Here is a 21,321-nt window from a genome sequence, read left to right on the forward strand (position 1 = left end):
TAGAGATATTTGAACCTTTTCCAATAATCTAATTCATAACATGTATATAATCTAGATATATCTAGCAGAAATGGAATTTCTTTTTATTAATAACCAGTATATACATGTATGTTCATTCGTGGTTATTTGGGGGAATGCCAACTAGTACTACAATAATTAGGACCTCAAAGAACTATAATTGTTAAGATGCGTCATAAAGTTTATGAATTTATGACCAACCATACGCAGTGTAGAATCAATCTCAAGGTAAAGTTATAGCGGGATCATTTCTTTAACATAAAATGCCGACTGGTCAATAGTTTTAAAAGCTACTGTAGTAATATACGCGCTTGAAAGGCTGAATGTATTATATAGTATGTCAATGCACCCAATTCAGTTTTTTCACCGATATATACTGCTAGCCATCCTCCTTCAGGTCAGAAGCATTGTCAAGCTGAAAATAAGAATCGTTACAGTTTGAATAAAATAGTTTAAAGAAATCCATTGCTATTTACTTGGCATTATTAAACCCAATAGAGAAGATATTAAAATATAGGGTAATCTTTTAATCTGTCTCCAGAGATGGAATGAACGTAATCATTATTAACAAATTTCTATGATCGAATATTAAAGTAGTAAACCTTCCACTATTTGGTGCTATACATGAGCCCTCGGCAAGGCCAATGAATTGTCATAGCCTGTCGAATAGAAATGGACAGTAGATGTAAAGAGAATCACTATAGCGAATGTGCTGTGGTAAAGGTATATACGTTTTGATTAAAATATAATTTTGATTATTGTTGTTTCGTACAATTAATAAGCATTGTGACAGTCAAAGAAGCAGGGAATTGTAATTATCAATGATTATTTACAACCATGAATAATGAATTCTGTCGTCATCGTTTCACATACTATGCATAGTTTGGTCACTTTGTAATTATAGACGTTGGGATTAAGTGCCCATTTAGGATCCTAAGTGACACTTAATTTCATATAATGTAACAGGGGGGGCACTTGAATTTTCTTTTTTGCGAAGGAATAGTGGGAGAGCCCTTTTACTCGTATAGAGATTGCGCGATCACTGGAGAGAGAGAGAAATGGGGTTTAACGTCCACTCGACACAAACTAAGTCATTTCGGGACTAACATATGGTTCAATTTTATTTCCATAATTCGCTTGCGCGTAGGGGTCTTTAGCAGTGGGAGGAAACCGGAGGACCCGGAGAAAACTCACGAGGTTGCGCGATTACTAATCGAAATAACATAGATGAAACAAACTCAACACATCAATTGACAAAATAAAAGTTTTCCAGCTAATTGAAACAAGATATTTTAAAATGAACTTATCAGTTTCTTGCACCAGAGTATCTGAACCAACATGTTCTCACTACACGTAAAAGTTTTATCCCACCAACTGCACGCTGTGGAACATGTATATTGTATTGATTATTGTTCGGTTTATCGATGTGTCTGTTGGCTAACGTTGAAGATAAAACACACCCGACTTCCACGGGACACTTGCAACATTTGTTCTATAGCTAAAAGAAAATGCAGAAATAAACTTCAAAGGATCTGTTCGGTGTGATATATATAATTGCGGGGAAAAGGGTTTGAACACGGTTTCTGTAGTAAGATATAAAGATAAGTAGAAAGACGAGTAGGAAGATAAGATAGATATACCCATCATTAGCACTACAGCGAATCAATAAGCTCAACTCACACCAACCAGTTTTAGGCCCTTAAAATTAAAACGAACCGATTCCCATCGACGATCATAAGACGGGTCATTTTTGCACCACCGATTGAATGGCGTAGTCACTTTATCGGCCATGATAAGTCGTGAATTCATAACGAGAGTTCACCACAACTTAATGTTTGGATGGCCATGTTTGTCAAGAATTCGCCACAACTTGATGTTGGGATTGCTATATTTATAATGATTATAATTATTTTGATGGTCATGTGTCAGCGATAGAGAATCACAGACAAATACTCCTTGGTGTGCGTTGTGTTGTTGCTGTAACTGATAAATTATATAAATTTCAGTGACAGCTCCTCCAGGTTCACATTTTTATTAAAACAGTGTTGCAATTCGGGGTCGTACTTGCAATAACACCATAACCAATAAAGGTACATTTATTATCTAATACAAACAGCGAAATTACAACAAAGAATGAAACCACGGTGGCTCAGTAAGCAAGCTGTAGGTCCCGTGTTGGCTGAGAAAGTTCATCGGATTTTTTCCGGCGTGGTTCCCCCTTGCCACTTAATTGTCAGTGGTGCAAAACGCATGGCCTGACAGGGGAAAATGTATAGTCTATAACAAAGAACACGTGCACTAATGTTGTGTATTTAGGACAGTAAATAATTGTTAATTAGCAATCTACGCCGACCCTTGTCCCTTATTATTTGATTTTTAAAACTAATACGGGAAATCATGCTTTGTCACACACAAAACCAAAATGTCGAAAAACAACACTTCGTATGTCATACCCATATTGAAATCCAAACAATGAAAGTAATAAGGAAAGTTGGTCCTTAACATTTTCTGCTGATTAATTTCAACTTAGCCAACGGCGATACGAGATGATACTTGTGAATGGCAATATACAAAGTAAAGTTAATTTCCTTGAAACATGATTGGTATTGGTGTGTGTGAATATTCGACCTGGTATAGCCTCAAAGGAACTGGGGACATTGCACTGTCTGTATAGAGGAATGAGATCGATCAACAAATGGTAATGGTGCGCAAATAAGCGGAGGAACATTTATCTAAATGTTTGCATGTTTCACAGCACTAACCTTGCAAATCACAAAGTAATAAAATAAAATGTAAGATATGAATTCGTGCAGGGAGATTAAAGTTGAAAATGTATACGAGTTGTTAACATACGAATAAATTATTTTTATGAGATTCATAAAATAAACTATATCAAGAAAATGTGAATATCACAACAAAAGAGATTAATCCCAAGAATAAAAAAAGCTGTGGCAACTGCCACTTTCAGCATCACCGAGACTGGGGTTCTTTTGATCTCCTGGTTAACTGCGAACTGGTGTAATCCTTTATAAATATTCATTGATAACATGACAATTCAACACGCTGAATGCTGAAAAAATAATTTCATACAATGATTGTGAATAAGCAAAGTTAAGAAGAACTGTATTAGAAGTGTGGGTGTTAATAATTTTCCGGCCAGAGTTCCCCAATAGTCGAATTTCTTTTTACCGGCAAAATTCTGTCATATATATTCGAATATCCTTTTCCTGTTTCAAAAATGTCCAAATATCGAGAGGAAGAATACCCTGCATCTTGGTCAAAACTCGTTACTGCATGCAAATTACATTCTAGTGAAGACTGTAATAAACTTTTCTTAATAATTAGTTAATTCCAATAAGCAGGTTACAATTCACATTGTCATTGCAATTGTTGCATATCAACTTTACGAGTTTTACCTTCCTTTGTCTGCACAAGTGAGTCATGGTAATTTCGATAAGATATATTTGGCTTATTGTAAATTTTGATTTCAACAGGTTATTTGTATCGAAACTGTCACAGCGAGATTTTCGACATTTAACCCGCACAACATTTAAAAGCTTTAGTATCTCGATTACACCCAATAAACATTTCAGAAAAAACAAATCTACTGAACTAAAGCCAAGATCAATCTACTGAACTAAAGCCAAGCTTTGATTTCATTTTCTGAAAGGACTGCCAGTCTGATAAACAATGGTTATCGTAACCTGTGTATTTATGCTTTTAAACTGACCAGAAACGTGACTTCTAATTGGGTCGTTAACTAGTCAGACACGATTTTATGTAAACCAGTTTATATACATATACGTTGCGACCTATTTGTGTCAATCTCTAGATCCAAAATATTAGTGATTTAGCTCCTTTAAATGACTATACAATAATAAAGACATGGAACATATTTTTTCTCTTCCACATGTACAGATAAAAATGGAGGTATTTTTTTAAGGGGGGGGGGGGGGTAATCATTGAAATTAATACAGGGAACATTCATTACAAAAAGCTCATTAAAACAAATTAAAATATTATCTTTTACATGACGATGTCGCATTTCAAAACAATTAATAGTAATATACCACTTGTATGGGTTCATTTAAGTTCATATTTCGAAAAACGACACCCCCGTTGCCGTTGGATCATCTATGTCACTTGCAGTTTGGTTACACCACTGATACATTCTTAAAATTGTTCGCGCTTCATGACTCCTACTTAGACAAGTTGAATTTATAGATGACATCCTAGGAAATGATTTATCCACTGGACATCCATTTGGCACAATAATGGCGCAAATTGAATTAATTACTTTTAACAATTAACGAAATATGATATTTTTCATATCGTATAGTTTTGTTACAGACATGAACCACCAATGGAGGTCACCTACTAATGACCGCCATTGTTAATATAATGTTTTGTCGTAGCAGGATACCAACGGTTTTCATTCCGGAAAGAAGAATTTAAATATGCATTTCATCTGTAATTGGATTTTTTTTTCTGCACAGAATATTTTTGAAAAATGTGTCAACATCATTGTAGAAATAAACTCGATTATTTTTTTCCTTTCCTCCATGTTATCTAATTGATGACATTTGACAAGTAACAGAAGCAAATGTTCTTAAAAACACCAGGAAACGGTCGTCAAAAACACTTTATGATGCTTTGTTGTTTTTTTGTGTATGCTAGCATCAATAATAACCACAACTTTGTAGCTTCTCGAGAACAAAATCCAAAGAAATGTATAGTTGATGCACTAAGGCTACTAGGAATACCGTTCATTCAAATGTGCTTAAATTACGTTTCAACAAACATTTGAGTAAAGACTTGTATGTGTAGGTGTTCGAATATGACTGTTAGGAAATTTGAATTGGGTACTTTAGTGGTTATTGAAATGGAAATGGTGGCAACGAGAGAACATTTATTGAGAAGTTATATAGACTACTGAAAAAACAAACGATGTAATTAATGCTTACAAACACCCACCTTCGCAAAAAGAACAAACTGCTAGACCCATGTTATATGCCTAATTATCATATTTTGATATTATTAGACATATATAATTAACAACAATGATGTGAAGTGTGGCATGAAATGTGTAATATATAATCAAAGATACATTCTCTACTTTCCATATACATGTATACCAAAATTGCCATACTTTTATTGGAAATACCCACCCGATAAAAACTTTTCTGGGAACCTATCTGAAATGTGAAATATATTATATGTAACTGCTACTGGACGTTATAATATATGTGGTTTAAGCTGCCCAGATGCTTTTGTGAATCATCATATTCATTAGTAAGGTTCTATAAAGGTCTACAGCACAAATAACCAGAAGATGTTTTATGTAAATTTAGTATGATAACATAGCTATATTTGGATTATACCACCATACCTGATCCATAAGACAATATCAGATTTAGATAAAGTACCATTACCTATAGATTAGTGTTAAAGACGCTCAAGACATGGCATGGTATCACTTGTTTAATAAATTAGATGAAATATGAAATGCAATGAAATGGGGTTTAACATCGTACTGTTCTGCTCCAACTGGACTATTGAAGTGAGGATCCACGGTAGCCAAGTGGGTAAGACGCTGGCACGCTTTGATGAAGGTATCGTGTTCGATCCCTGCAGTGGCCGAGAAAATTCATCGGGATTTTCCGATGTGGTTTCCCCTTGTCAGTGTTGCAGGACGGAGGGCCTGACAAGGACAACTGTCTAGTTTTTCGGATGGGCCGAAAACCTGAGGCCCCGTGTATACATTGGCGTGCACGTAAAAGATCCCTGAACAGTTGGAATTCGATATAAGCATGTGAAATGAAATGAAATGGGGTTTAACGTCCTACTGTTCTGCTCCTATACTGGGCTAATGAAGACGGGCATACGCCATACAGTGTGCTATGAGGGAAATTTTGCCCGGGCAGCGGCACTATCGCCTACTCTTATATCGAATTCCAACTGCCAGGGGATCTTTTACGTGCATTCCAATATATACCTCGGTTTTTCGTCTCATCCGAAGGACTAGACAGCTGTCCTTGTCAGGCCCTCCGTTCTGCACCACTGACAAGGGGAAACCACGTCGGAAAATCTGGATGAACTTTCTCGGCAAATGCAGATATAAGCACGTGTCTTCATTAGCCCAGCTGGAGCAGAACAGTAGGACGTTAAACCCCATTTCATTCCATTTGCTAGTGAAATGTGCTATGAGGGAAATTTTGCCCGGACATCAGCGCTACGACCTTATCTTATATCGATATCCAACTGCTAAAGGATCTTTTACATACACTACAATGTGAAACCGGACCCCAATTTTTCGTCCCATCCAAACGACTACAGAGCTGTCCTTGTCAGGCCCCTCCGTCCTGCACCACAAACAAGGGGGAAAACTACGCCGGAAAATCTCGATGAACTTTATAGTTTTTATCTTTTCTTACTTTTGTAGACAAAACCCTGTTTCGTGACCCATCCTATAATCAATCATTGATTAGCTGAATATCAAATTCACGGTAAGTAACATTACGCTTTGATTAGAATTATAGACTTTGAAGACATAGCATGTCATCACATGTTAAATAGATCAGATGAGTTTCTTTGCTGGTTAATATGTACCTTATCTTTTTACGTATATAATGTCTTATTTTACTAGACAAAACCACGCCTTGTGATCCATGTCTAATCGCTCACTTACGCGGGCAGCTACATCAGCGTTCTGATGATCGCCTGATTAAAAGTAAGACTTTCATAGAAGCAAATACAATATATTTAAACTCTCATTTCAGGGCAGACGACACGAATTCTTTTAATGTTCAAAAATTGACCGATGGAGTTCGCTGGCATCAGTAATTTAGTGTGCTTATTGAATTTCTTTTCTTTTTTTATCAAAGCCTTGAATCGAAATCAATTGATCACTGCTGAATTACTAAAATTGATAAATGTTAAGCCAAAGACATCCCCAGTATGGTCTCATTGCAATAGTAGTCATGTATTAGAGATATTTCTAAAAAAAACCCAACCTAACGAACGTACTGATTAGATCATAAATTTTCATTAATACAGTGACGGAGCTTATTTTTTACTTTTTATTTTAGTATTAAAATACATGTATGTTCATTCGTGGTTATTTGGGGGAATGCCAACTAGCCCTACAATAATTAGGACCTCAAAGAACTATAATTGTTAAGATGCCTCATAAAGTTTATAAATTTATGACCAATCATGTAGAATCAATCTCAAGGTAAAGTTATAGCGGGATCATTTCTTTAACATAACAATGCCGACTGGTCTATAGTTTTAAAAGCTACTTTAGTAATATACGCGCTTGAAAGGCTGAATGTATTATATATTATGTCAATGCACCAAATTCAGTTTTTTCACCGATATATACTGCTAGCCATCCTCCTTCAGGTCAGAAACATTGTCAAGCTGAAAACAAGAATCGTTACAGTTTGAATAAAATAGTTTAAAGAAAGCCATTGCTATTTACTTGGCATTATTAAACCCAATAGAGAAGATATTAAAATATAGGGTTAATCTTTAAATCTGTCTCCAGAGATGGAATGAACGTAATCATTATTAACAAATTTCTATGATTGAATATTAAAGTAGTAAACCATCCACTATTTGGTGTTATACATAAGCCCTCGGCAAGGCCAATGAATTGTCATAGCCTGTCCAATAGAGATGGACAGTAAATGTAAAGAGAGAGAGAGAGAGAGAAATGGGGTTTAACGTCCACTCGACACAAACTAGGTCATTTCGGGACTAACATATGGTTTAATTTTATTTACATAATTCGCTTGCGCGTAGGACCGGAGGACCCGGAGAAAACCCACGAGGTTGGACAGGCGACCCTACTCCTTGTCACGTACAACCGGGGATTCGAAACCACGCCAGTCTACTCAATGACAGACTTTATGATACAGCGCGCGCACGCTAACCATTCAGCCATCCAACCCCCAAATGTAAAGAGAATCACTATAGCGAATGTTTTGTGGTAAAGGTAACCACTACGTTTTGATTAAAATATAATTTTGATTATTGTTGTTTCGTACAATTAATAAGCACTGTGACAGACATAGAAGCAGCGAAATGTAATTATCAATGATTATTTCCAACCAAGAATAATGAATTTTGTCGTCATCGTTTGGCTTTAATGCATTAACACACATTTCACATACTATGCATAGTTTGGTCACTTTGTAATTATAGACGTTGGGATTAAGTGCCCATTTAGGATCCTAAGTGACACTTAATTTCATATAATGTAACAGGGGGGCACTTGAATTTTCTTTTTTGCGAAGGTCGAGTGGGAGAGCCCTTTTACTCGTGTAGAGATTGCCCGATCACTAATCGAAATAACATAGATGAAACAGACTCAACACATCAATTGACAAAATAAAAGTTTTCCAGCTAATTGAAACAAGATATTTTAAAATGAACTTATCAGTTTCTTGCACCAGAATATCTGAATCAACATGTTCTCACTACACGTAAAAGTTTTATCCCACCAACTGCACGCTGTGGAACATGTATATTGTATTGATTATTGTTCGGGTTATCGATGTGTCTGTTGGCTAACGTTCAAGATAAAACACACCCGACTTCCAGGGGACACTTGCAACATTTGTTCTATAGCTAAAAGAAAATGCAGAAATAAACTTCAAAGGATCTGTTCGGTGTGATATATATAATTGCGGGGAAAAGGGTTTGAACACGGTTCCTGTAGTAAGATATAAAGATAAGTAGAAAGACGAGTAGGAAGATAAGATATATATACCCATCATTAGCACTACAGCGAATCAATAAGCTCAACTCACACCTACCAGTTTTAGGCCCTTAAAATTAAAACGACCCGATTCCCATCGACGATCATAAGACGGGTCATTTTTGCACCACCGATTGAATGGCGTAGTCACTTTATCGGCCATGATAAGTCGTGAATTAATAACGAGAGTTCACCACAACTTAATGTTTGGATGGCCATGTTTGTCAAGAATTCGCCACAACTTGATGTTGGGATTGCTATATTTATAATGATTATAATTATTTTGATGGTCATGTGTCAGCGATAGAGAATCACAGACAAATACTCCTTGGTGTGCGTTGTGTTGTTGCTGTATCTGATAAATTATATAAATTTCAGTGACAGCTCCTCCAGGTTCACATTTTTATTAAAACAGTGTTGCAATTCGGGGTCGTACTTGCAATAACACCATAACCTATAAAGGTACATTTATTATCTAATACAAACAGCGAAATTACAACAAAGAATGAAACCACGGTGGCTCAGTAAGCAAGCTGTAGGTCCCGTGTTGGCTGAGAAAGTTCATCGGATTTTTCCGGCGTGGTTCCCCCTTGCCACTTAATTGTCAGTGGTGCAAAACGCATGGCCTGACAGGGGAAAATGTATAGTCTATAACAAAGAACACGTGCACTAATGTTGTGTATTTAGGACAGTAAATAATTGTTAATTAGCAATCTACGCCGACCCTTGTCCCTTATTATTTGATTTTTAAAACTAATACGGGAAATCATGCTTTGTCACACACAAAACCAAAATGTCGAAAAACAACACTTCGTATGTCATACCCATATTGAAATCCAAACAATGAAAGTAATAAGGAAAGTTGGTCCTTAACATTTTCTGCTGATTAATTTCAACTTAGCCAACGGCGATACGAGATGATACTTGTGAATGGCAATATACAAAGTAAAGTTAATTTCCTTGAAACATGATTGGTATTGGTGTGTGTGAATATTCGACCTGGTATAGCCTCAAAGGAACTGGGGACATTGCACTGTCTGTATAGAGGAATGAGATCGATCAACAAATGGTAATGGTGCGCAAATAAGCGGCGGAACATTTATCTAAATGTTTGCATGTTACACAGCACTAACCTTGCAAATCACAAAGTAATAAAATGAAATGTAAGATATGAATTCGTGCAGGGAGATTAAAGTTGAAAATGTATACGAGTTGTTAACATACGAATAAATTATTTTTATGCGATTCATAAAATAAACTATATCAAGAAAATGTGAATATCACAACAAAAGAAATTAATCCCAAGAATAAAAAAAGCTGTGGCAAGAGACTGGGGTTCTTTTGATCTCCTGGTTAACTGCGAACTGGTGTAATCCTTTATAAATATTCATTGATAACATGACAATTCAACAAGCTGAATGCTGAAGAAATCATTTCATACAATGATTGTGAATAAACAAAGTTAAGAAGAACTGTATTAGAAGTAATAATTTTCCGGCCAGAGTTCCCCAATAGTAGATTTCTTTTTACCGACAAACGTCTATCATATTTTTTCTACTACACTTTTCCTGTTTCAAAAATGTCAAAATATTGAAAAACTATACCTTGCATCTTGGTCAAAACTCGTTAGTGCATGCAAGTTACATTCTAGTGAAGACTGTTATAAACTTTTCTTAGTAATTAGGTAATTCCAATATGCAGGTTACAATACACATTGTCACTGCAATTGTTGCATATCAACTTTACGAGTTTTCACCTTCTTTTGTCTACACAAGTGAGTCATGGTAATTTTAATGAGATATATTTGGCTTATTGTAAATTTTGATTTCAACAGGTTATTTGTATCGAAACTGTCACAGGGAGATTTTCGACATTTAACCCGCACAAGATTTAAAAACTTTAGTATCTCGATTACACCCAATAAACATTTCAGCAAAAATAAATCTACTGAACTAAAGCCAAGATCAATCAACTGGACTAAAGCCAAGGTTTGATTTCATTTTCTGAAAGGACTGTCAGTCTGAAAAACAATGCTTATCGTAACCTGTGAATTTATGCTTTTAAACTGACCAGAAACGTGACTTCTAATTGGGTCGTTAACTAGTGAGACACGCATTCTTTAATATTTCAAAGAATTGTAAACTGGGGAAGCGTTTTATATAGAAGCGTTACAATTTAACTAACTCCATGTGGAGTTTGAGAATTAAATCTGATATTTTGCTAGATGAGAGAGAGAGAGAGAGAGAGAGGGAGAGAGAGAGAAATGGGGCTTGCTAGTTTAGATCCATATCAATTATAGTCCATGTCGCCGTTTAGCCCAGTGCAGTGCGGGGTAAGTTTGCACTGTAAATAATTTTTGTGTATTTTTACCGTAAATTGACTGGCAGAAAGTTGCGAGTAAAATGACTGTATTTTAACACTGACTTGTAAATTTACACCTAAGCGGTAGATTTAGATTTACAAACAGCATGTAAATTGACAGTGAGTGTAAAATAACTTCGATGTAAATTTACATTGTGCTTGTAAAAAGAAAGTGAGGTAAATTTACATTCAAAGTTATTTTACACTCACTGTAAATTTACGTGGTGTTTGTAAATCTAAATCTACAATTTAGGGGTACATTTACAAGTCAGTGTTAAAATACAGTCATTTTACTGGCAACTTTCTGCCAGTCATTTTACGGTAAAAATACAATTTGAGGTGTATATTTACTTGAAATATACTTTGAAAGGGATGTGTTTGTCCCCACTCGGCTAAGTAGTCCTAGGTTCGATCCTGGCAAACACATGAAGTTTTGCGGACATTTCAGCCGAGCATGCAAAACACCATTCGATAATGGAAAGAAATGAAATAAAATGGAGTTTAACGTCCTATTGTTCTGCTTCTTACAAAGAAAGTAGTTGGAGGCGTGACACAAAGTAAAATGTCCCACACAACCCTATGTATGGCATTGCTTGTGTACATACGCCAGTTAGGTGCATTCAGATTTTGAAAAACCTATTTCCCTAAAATAGACTAATCTTACTGACATAATAGTAAATATTTTACACAAAATTCGATATGTGGTCGAATGGGGAATAACCGATTTGGACACTATTTGACAGTAAATTTACAATTTGTTGTAAAAATACTATTTCAAATGGCATTTCTGTTCATATACAGCTCACATAATGTAAATTGACATATGGCTGTATTTTACATTACATTTGATGTAATCCTACATGTGGCCAAAGAGGGAATGATCGATGTTGCCACTATTTGACAGTTAATTTACAATTTGCTGTAAATATACCATTTCAAATGGCATATCTGTTAATATTCATGTGCATTTACATCGTTTCAAATGTAAGTTAACAAACTATGTGATATTTTAAGTATACTTATAACTGTAGATATAAATATAATTTAACGGTTTAATATGGATCTTTTACGTGCACACCAGTGTGTACACTGGACCTCGGTGTTTCATCCCATCCGAACGACTCGACAGATATCATTGTCCGGTCCTCTGTCCTGCATCACTGACAAGAGGGAACCACGCCGGAACATCTGGATGAACTTTCTCGGCCAATGCAGGGATCGAATACCCGACCTCCAGGCTAGTGAGCCAGCGCCTTACCCACTTAGCCACCGTGACTATAGACGAAAAGTAATGAAGCCTTTAAAGGTCTATTAATGTTAAAGTTCTAAAGAGATGTACAATGATACGTTTTCTATAAATTGTACACAATTCCCGTATTTAAACATGTTTGAAAAGTAGAATTACCCATAAAACAGTTAAAATACAGCGTTCTCAAGATTCTACAAATGATCAAGAGCTAGTACTTATTATTACCAGAAATAGCTTAACTGCAAGATGCCCTTTCGCCGCTATAATGTAATATCATACATTTAGTGTATATTATGCCCATAACAAATTAAGATCGACGCAAAAATAACGACAACGGCAATATAAAGCCACATTTCATTGTGGGCGTATATAAATGACCACTCGACACAAACTAGGTCATTTCGTGACTAATACATGGTCCAATTTTATTTCAATAATTCACTTGCGCGTAGGGGTCTTTAGCAATGGGAGGACGCGGACGACCGTACTCCTTGTCACGTACAATCGGGGAATCGAAACCACGCCACTTGACAAATGATAGATCTTATGATACAACGCACACGCGTTAATCATTCGGCCACCCAACCCTCTAAATGTATATGGCGATTTAGTACGGTACTACAGCGTCTATTCTAGGTCTTTAACTGTGTTTACAGAGGTTGTGATCTACTGCCCCAGTCTGTCATCAACATACCAAATGTATTGCCTGGATTAAGTGCCTTTGTATAGATTTGCACGTGGATGTGATCGGGTCGAGCCCCTTTCTTTTGTAATTTGTTTGACGGATCTTATCAAACATGGCCTGTTCCTACAAAAATAGCCGAGCATCTTGTCAAGAAGGAATAATACTTTAATCATATCATTCAGAAAACCGACATGAGCAATGGATCAATTACATTAACGCTAACAAAAACCAGAAAACGACTGATTTACAAATCCTTAGCGGACTCACTATAAAAGTCACAATATTGAGCATGAATATTTTAATTTTACATATTGTGAGTTGTGGACTAAGACTAGTAATTATTTCCCCTTATTTCATGATGGACGAATGTAGTGCGAGTTATAAATAGACAATTTTTCCCTTAATTTTTTTCTCCCCTCTTCCTGCATTTTTGGGTTGACTTTTTGGTCTAGAATTGGAGAAAAGGGATCAAATTTGCAATTTCATAGCAGTTTTGGGTAATACTGATGATATTACAGCGGAGGGATAGGGGGTGTAAAGTGTCTTTCTGCAGAGCAGTCATTGTGTCGGAAGTGAGATTTTCACCCCAGTCAACTTCAAATCCGTGTAGCAAAAAATCTAAATGGTCAACCCCCTACAAAATTATGATGAGGAGATTGCCAAATGTTGTCCCCATTGTGCCTATAAAGATTGGAACCAACGGAATGTTGAGAAAAAAGCTACAGCCTGTGATGTTACAGCCATTTAACATTGAAGTCAATGGGCAAATAATTGCTAGTCTGAGTCCTGATGAGATAAAGAAACATGGCCGACTCGGGATGTTGATATTTTTTCAAGGGCTTATTTCCTGAAGTTTTGAATGGAAAGTGTCAGAAATAGTAAGAATACTGCTTTTTTATTGCCCAGCAGTAAGTTTTTTGACTATTTGGTATCAAAATAGCCATGATTGGGGGTATCCGTTGGTTGAGTGTGAATTTTGGGTTGTAAATGTGTAACATTTTCTTCACAATGATATCAAAACATGGTTAGGTCTAAATATTAAGGCCAACTCAACTCCAGATTTGGTCTAAAGTCACGAGATGTAAACAAGGCTGACCCTAACCCTAACCCAAGACCCAGTCCTTACCCTAACCCTAACCCACAATCTTGTCAAAAAGCATGTAGCCTAGGCCTAAGCCAAGACCTAGTTCTGACCCTAGCCCAAACCCACAATTGTGTAAAAAAATCATGTGCCCTAACCCTATTTACATGTTGTGACCTTGAACCAAGTCTGCAGTTGGCCTTAACATTTAGACCTAACATGTTTTTGACATCATACAATGAAATGTTAACATGTACACTCCAAAATTCACACCTGTGTGACTTTTGACCAAACATGCAGTTGGCCTTAATATTTAGACCGAACCTCAAAACATGGCATCTACCTTTGAGATTGGCTTAGACTTATGTGACACTCAAGGTTTACTTTTTTACTGATTGTTAACTGGTTTCTTTTTGGAGGGCCAGTGACGGGCTGTTCGCGAGAAATAAAGAGGTTTATTTCTATTTCCAGTTGAAACCATATTTTTTTCTTATTTTCTCACTGTTTTTTATTGCATATTTATCCCCAGCCTCCTATCATTTCAGGTGCCAGGGCAATGTTTCATAGAGTGGAATGATTGACCTCAACACAAGTATTAAAAAAAAAGAAGCAAAACAGGTGAGATAAATGTGCATTTCATACACTTTAAGAAGTAAATCCAACCTCATCCCCACTTCTGCTCACTAATAGTAATGGGCTGGAAATTTGGTACTGCACAGGCCTGTCTTCTCCCCTTGACATTTAACTGAATGACAGAATTCCACATTTTGACCATTTTCTGGATGTCAATGACCATTTCCCTGGATAGTATTCGCCCCAGAATTCTCATTCTCATCCAAATTTAACATTTCAGGTCTACATCTCAAAACCTGATCTCTTCCTGGACTGGCTTTAGGAGAACGATGATGCATATCAATTTCATCCCTGATCTCTATGACACCTGTGGTGGAAGTGGAGGGCAAATCGTAATCAGTTTGGGACCTCTGTAAACTTTGCTTTTTGGTGATGACTTAATTTCCGAGCTTGAAAAGGACGCTTGTGTGTTTATCATGGCCTCTCATATTGGAAGATAACATTAATGGCTTGTGTGTTGATCGACGGTTGTGCATATCTCTTGGTCAGGAAAGTTGTAGGCACCATCGCCATTGTAAATCATTTGACAGGCTCGAGTGAACGGGGCGACCTATGATTGGTCAGCAATGTATCAGATTCCATACCGGGGGGTGGGGATGAAAAAACTGTTGTAGTGTTACATAATCAGATTATTTCAACTTACTTATCCTGTGGAAATACAGCTATATAGGAGATATTTTGAAATTCATAGGCACTGCATGTTTCAACATTTTAGATTTGACCACAATTTGGCACTTAAAACTATGTTAACAGAGAAAAACTGTGTGGTTTTCGATGAAAGTGTTAAAAGTCTAATATTGCATCATGATTACTGTTTTAAAGTATTTTCGTGTTTGATTTATATTGAATTCATCTCATCTTTTTGAAGAATGCATTTATGTTCAAAAATAAAAATGTTCTGTGGAATTCAAAATTCATGTGCTTTTAAATTATCAGATTCCAAACTGGGGGGTAGGGATGAAAAAGCTGTTGTAGTGTTACATAATCAGATTATTTCAACTTACTTATCCTATGGAAATACAGCTATATAGGAGATATTTTAAAATTGATAGGCACTGCATGTTTCAACATTTTAGATTTGACCACAATTTGGCACTTGAAACTACGTTAACAGAGAAAAACTGTGTGGTTTTCGATGAAAGTGTTAAAAAGTCTAATATTGCATCATGATTACTGTTTTAAAGTATTTTCGTGTTTGATTTATATTGAATTTATCTCATCTTTTTACAGAATGCATTTATGTTCAAAAATAAAAATGTTCTGTTTAATTCAAAATTCATGTGCTTTTAAATTTCTGTCTGAAATTCCGCAGTTTTCTGATGCATTATAGTGTTTGCAGAATGCCGCACAGCTCATCTGAAAATGCATAGATTTTCATATTCTTTGGTCAGGGAATTGCATATATGTTTGTTTATTAGATAACAACAGATTTGTTTAAACTGCAGAAACATGTGAGGTATATAGGACTAAGACTAGTAATTATTTCCCCTTATTTCATGATGGACGAATGTAGTGCGAGTTATAAATAGACAATTTTTCCCTTAATTTTTTTCTCCCCTCTTCCTGCATTTTTGGGTTGACTTTTTGGTCTAGAATTGGAGAAAAGGGATCAAATTTGCAATTTCATAGCAGTTTTGGGTAATACTGATGATATTACAGCGGAGGGATAGGGGGTGTAAAGTGTCTTTCTGCAGAGCAGTCATTGTGTCGGAAGTGAGATTTTCACCCCAGTCAACTTCAAATCCGTGTAGCAAAAAATCTAAATGGTCAACCCCCTACAAAATTATGATGAGGAGATTGCCAAATGTTGTCCCCATTGTGCCTATAAAGATTGGAACCAACGGAATGTTGAGAAAAAAGCTACAGCCTGTGATGTTACAGCCATTTAACATTGAAGTCAATGGGCAAATAATTGCTAGTCTGAGTCCTTGTGGGCTTTGGGATTAGCAATAGCTTAATGTCGGCTCTCAAATAAAATCTACTATATTGATAAAGGTATTATATTTTTCGATAAGCGTTGGGTTTCCAATATAAAAGTAGGAAAAACACCAAACAACCACTAAAAAATAACCATGCCATTGCCATTGAATCGATTGAAACAACCCATGCCGTCGCCTTAAAGTAGCTAAGTCTCTAACTCAATATCATCAAAAATCTTCTACATTGAAAACACGAATTATTTGTCAATTCAAATCAACATTGGTCTTGTGATCTTACAGGGAAAATATGGGCTTCTGATATCCAATATTCAAGACAAAATAAACATTTTACCATTGGTACACGAATCGTGTACCATAATGCGTTTCAGTGCCATTTGGAACAAGGGACTCAAAGAACGCGGCTAGACCTATTCCACAAGTCATGTCAAATGGTGACGCTATATTCTTATCTGGAGAGCATGAACAATAAATATCATCGGTGTAGACTGGAATAACCAGACGCTAAATATTACCATTCAATTGAGACTTCTGGCGTATTTCGCGGAACATAACTGATTAGAAATTACAGTAAAAACAGAAACGGTTGAATGTAAATCAGTTTATATACATTCACATTACATTTTTATATGCCTGGCGATCCATTTGTGTCAATTTCTAGGTCCCAAGTATTAGCGAATTAGCTCCTTTAATACTGGGTATGTGAAAAGGCGGACCTTGTTTCACCACAACCAAATTTAGTCGCTATCTTCATTTTATACATGGTATAAAAGTCATCGCCGTCATCTGTGCTTGGACGGGTTCTCGTTATATACACAATTTCTACTGACTTTGCTGTAGAATGACGTTAAGTCGTTGACTGTAGTAGCAACATGGGCGTAAGAGATAACATTATATAACCGTCAAGTTTAACCGTAACAACCAGAAACTTGATAAAGGGATAGGGGCTGTTTTCACACCAGAGGGCAGACAGGACACGCCAGGATTGGCATCAATCAAAAGAATATTTTTACGGAAAAGTCGACATTAACACCTTAACACGGTTTTCCTTTTTGCTATTTCCTAATATATCTTGGTGTATTTTCTTTTTGATCGTCGGTTTATATTTTTTGGCTAAAAGCGTTAGTAAATAAAAAATGCACCGATGCCCATCTTTGAACTTGTAAACAAATATGTTCAGTTCGCTAGTGGAATCGCCATAGACGTGTTTGGTGGTAAGAATAAAATCGTTCTCCTACAAAAGACATGTCTGACCTTTCCTTACCCTGTATTCTGGCATTAGCTACTGCAATCAACTTAATCAATTTCTAATTGACATGATCGAATCGTATATAAATCGGTCTATCTTACACAAGATCTCTTTAAGACAAAAAATACCAACACGTTTTCTCTGATGTGTGAGTAATGAATGAGTAAATAAAATCTATCAATAAAATGGTTTTATTAAACGTGGTAAAAAAAAAACTTATCTCGATCTCTTTCCGCTAAATATTGACACTGATTCAATAATTAACGGCCTTTTATTTAATTAGTATTTCATTTAGATCATCTTCGTCACTAAATTACATTTTTATTACAGCTAATATATTTCTTAGCTCTCCAGTGCTGGTATGTTTTGGAGAATAAAAAATCGATTTTAGTCAATAACATTACTATTTTTTATCCAATATTTTTATTTATAAGTTCTTTAAACTAAAATTTTTAATTGATGTCGGCTATTTATAAAAGTGCTCTAGGAGCTATAAATCCAGGTTTATTAGACAAGGGGGAGCTATTAGATCAATAAATTGCTACGGGTGGAAGGAAGGAATCGATGTAAACCCACTCCGATATGCCTTATACCCGTTATATCGTAGTAAAGCCCGTGGAACTCGGATATGAAGACGACACAAGATCTTCTTTGAGGCGATCAGTAGTCAGATCCCTTTTATTCTTTGTTTAGAAATGACACCAGACAGATCATTCAGAAATTGGCAAAGGGAGATCCAAAGAATACATGCGGCTAACCTTTGCATACTCCGTCCTGAAGTCAATGCCTAATTTGCTGCAATGCGATCTAAAATCGATGAAAATTAAACAAAAATCAAAACTTTCAATTTCACCTGTTACGGTATTTTAAAGTTTGTCTGGTTGTATTATTATATAATTATTAACAGATTGACAATTTTCCATTCAGAACATTCTTTTCAGAGCCAGCCATATTATTTAATCAAAATCATATTAAAAACACAACACAGTTTATATGGAAATACAATCACTGGTTTATAAGTATAGCACGACGTTTCGACAAGTATTCTCTTATCGTTATCAAGCACAATAAACTGTGTTGTGTTTTTAATGTGTTCAATCGCTAAATGCCACTCAAGGATTAAAATCATATTACTCGACACCCACAGCTTCGTATATAAAATGTCATATTAAATATTGCCGATAAACCGTGAAGAATAACAACATATTTTATTTATGAAAATAGCATATCGTATTATTGCAATGAGTAATTTCCAACACAAAAACACCAACTAATTCTTTCTGAGTCAACTTCTGTCATATAATTATGATTTTATGTCATGAAGATAAAACAAATAGTGTTTTCAAATCTGTGCTTTATTTTGGTGGTTACCGTTTTGTACAAAATTATATATTATAGTGTCAAGATTAATTACTATATAGTGTCAAGACTAGTTATTAACTGTGAGATCTTTTAACCCGTGGGAATCACGGTGGCTAAGTGGGTAAGACGCTGGCTCGCTAGCCTGGAGGTCGGGTCTTCGATCCCTGCATTGGCCGAGAAAGTTCATCGAGATTTTCCGGCTTGGTTCCCCCTTGTCAGTGATGCAGGGCGGAGGGCCTGACAAGGAGAGCTGTCTAATCGTTCGGATGGGACGAAAAACCGAGGTCCCTTGCACACGTTGGCGTGCACGTAAAAGATCCCTTGAAAGTTGAAGTTCGATATAAGAGTAGGTCTAGTGCCGCTGTCCGGGCAAAAAAATTCCCTCATAGCACACTGTATATTGGCCGAGAAAGTTCATCGAGATTTTCCGGCATGGTTCTCCCTTGTCAGTGATGCAGGACGGAGGGCCTGACAAGGAGAGCTGTCTAGTCGTTCGGATGAGACGAAAACCGAGGTCCCGTGCACACGTTGGCGTGCACGTAAAAGATCCCTTGACAGTTGGAATTCGATATATGAGTAGGTCTAGTGCCGCTGTCCGGGCAACAAAAATTCCCTCATTTCAATTTCGTTTAACCCGTTTCCCTCTGTATAAAAATACCCCATGTTCGAATCCCATGTTCGAGGAGATCGTAGGACTTTTCAATCCCGATTCCCCTTTGTCAGGGCAGTGTTGCTAGTTATTTGGGTGGGAAGTATGAATGAACACTTGAAAACTATTTAATATAAGAGTACGCCGATAGCACCGCTATCCGGCGAAGTTTCCCTCATAGTACACTGTATAGTGTATGCCCATCTTCATTCGCCCAATCGGAGCAGAACAGTAGGATTCTAAACCCCATTTCATTTCATTTTCCAACTTTTCTGCGCAAATCGGACTATTGAAGATATGCATATGCTATGCCAGGCCCTTCGTCCTGCATTACCGACAGGGAGAAACCACACTGCAAAATCGTGGGGAACTTACTTGACCAACACCAGGATCAGCGTACATAACCAAACTGTATATTGAGAGGAAGATGGCCGACCACCCGACATTTTAACAGGACAAATGTAGGGTGACCCACCATAAATAAATATCTCCATATATCTCGACAATTACGCCACAATATTTATATATATGCCAAGCCTCAAATCAGTTTCACACAATTATAGTCACTAAATAAACGATCATGTTGTACTTAATAAGCTATGACCATTAATCATGTATAAATAATAGACTGAAAACTGGTTCCAAGAGTCGTCCATAACATCCAGAAACTTTTGAGTAAAAAATAGGTTACGTGCCCTTGTTTTGAAATTAGTCTCGCTTATCCAGTCTATCGACCATTCTACGCCTGATTGACAGGTCGAGATAATCAAGACTACTTTTTTACGAAACATAACAGAAAGCTAGAACAAGAAATTGAATTTAGAAATAAGCACGTTAGGTAGCTCAACAATCGTTTTAAGAAGCTTGTAAAAGTAAAATGAAACTACTGCTAGTATCATGTTCCTGTCTAACCCGAGTGATTCAGAGATATTATTTGTACTAAACCAAAAGATGCCGCTCTTAACGGTACAGTTAACGATAAAGCGATTTAAAAAATGAAACGAACCTAATTTCTAAATCTGCTGTAATAACCAAGAAGCTTAATTTTAATGCTATTCAAAATCGTCAACAACAAATTTTTTACGGCTGTAATAGTTGATAGATTTGTAGAGAATTGCACGTGCCATGGCTATTTATAGTATCATACTGTCAGAAAGTTGATCTCGGCACGGCGAATGTGCACGCTTCAGTGGTAGTCTCGAACTATCAGCGGTGGACTGTATTTCTGTGAGTACATGGGTCACCCTAACAAATGTACCAATTAGCCACCATACTTGCTGGGGTTTTTTATACCCATATTTATAGCGGCGGACTAGTGCACCCGCGGACTAGT

General features: G+C 36.4%; 1 long non-coding RNA gene across 2 annotated transcripts; it reads left to right on the forward strand.

Annotated features, from left to right (window-relative positions):
• The first annotated feature begins 13,499 nt into the window (after positions 1-13,499).
• Positions 13,500-15,974, forward strand: LOC126815835 (uncharacterized). 2 transcript variants are annotated; one of them, XR_007678076.2, is made up of 3 exons: positions 13,500-13,955; positions 14,704-14,776; positions 15,012-15,974. It is a non-coding gene; the product is annotated as an uncharacterized LOC126815835 (long non-coding RNA). The 2 variants fall into 2 exon arrangements; XR_007678075.2 differs by having other exon boundaries at positions 13,514-13,985; positions 15,012-15,973.
• Positions 15,975-21,321: the final 5,347 nt, after the last annotated feature.

The sequence above is a fragment of the Patella vulgata genome, chromosome 3 (assembly GCF_932274485.2).
Source record: "Patella vulgata chromosome 3, xgPatVulg1.2, whole genome shotgun sequence".
Classification (NCBI taxonomy): Eukaryota; Metazoa; Mollusca; class Gastropoda; family Patellidae; genus Patella; species Patella vulgata.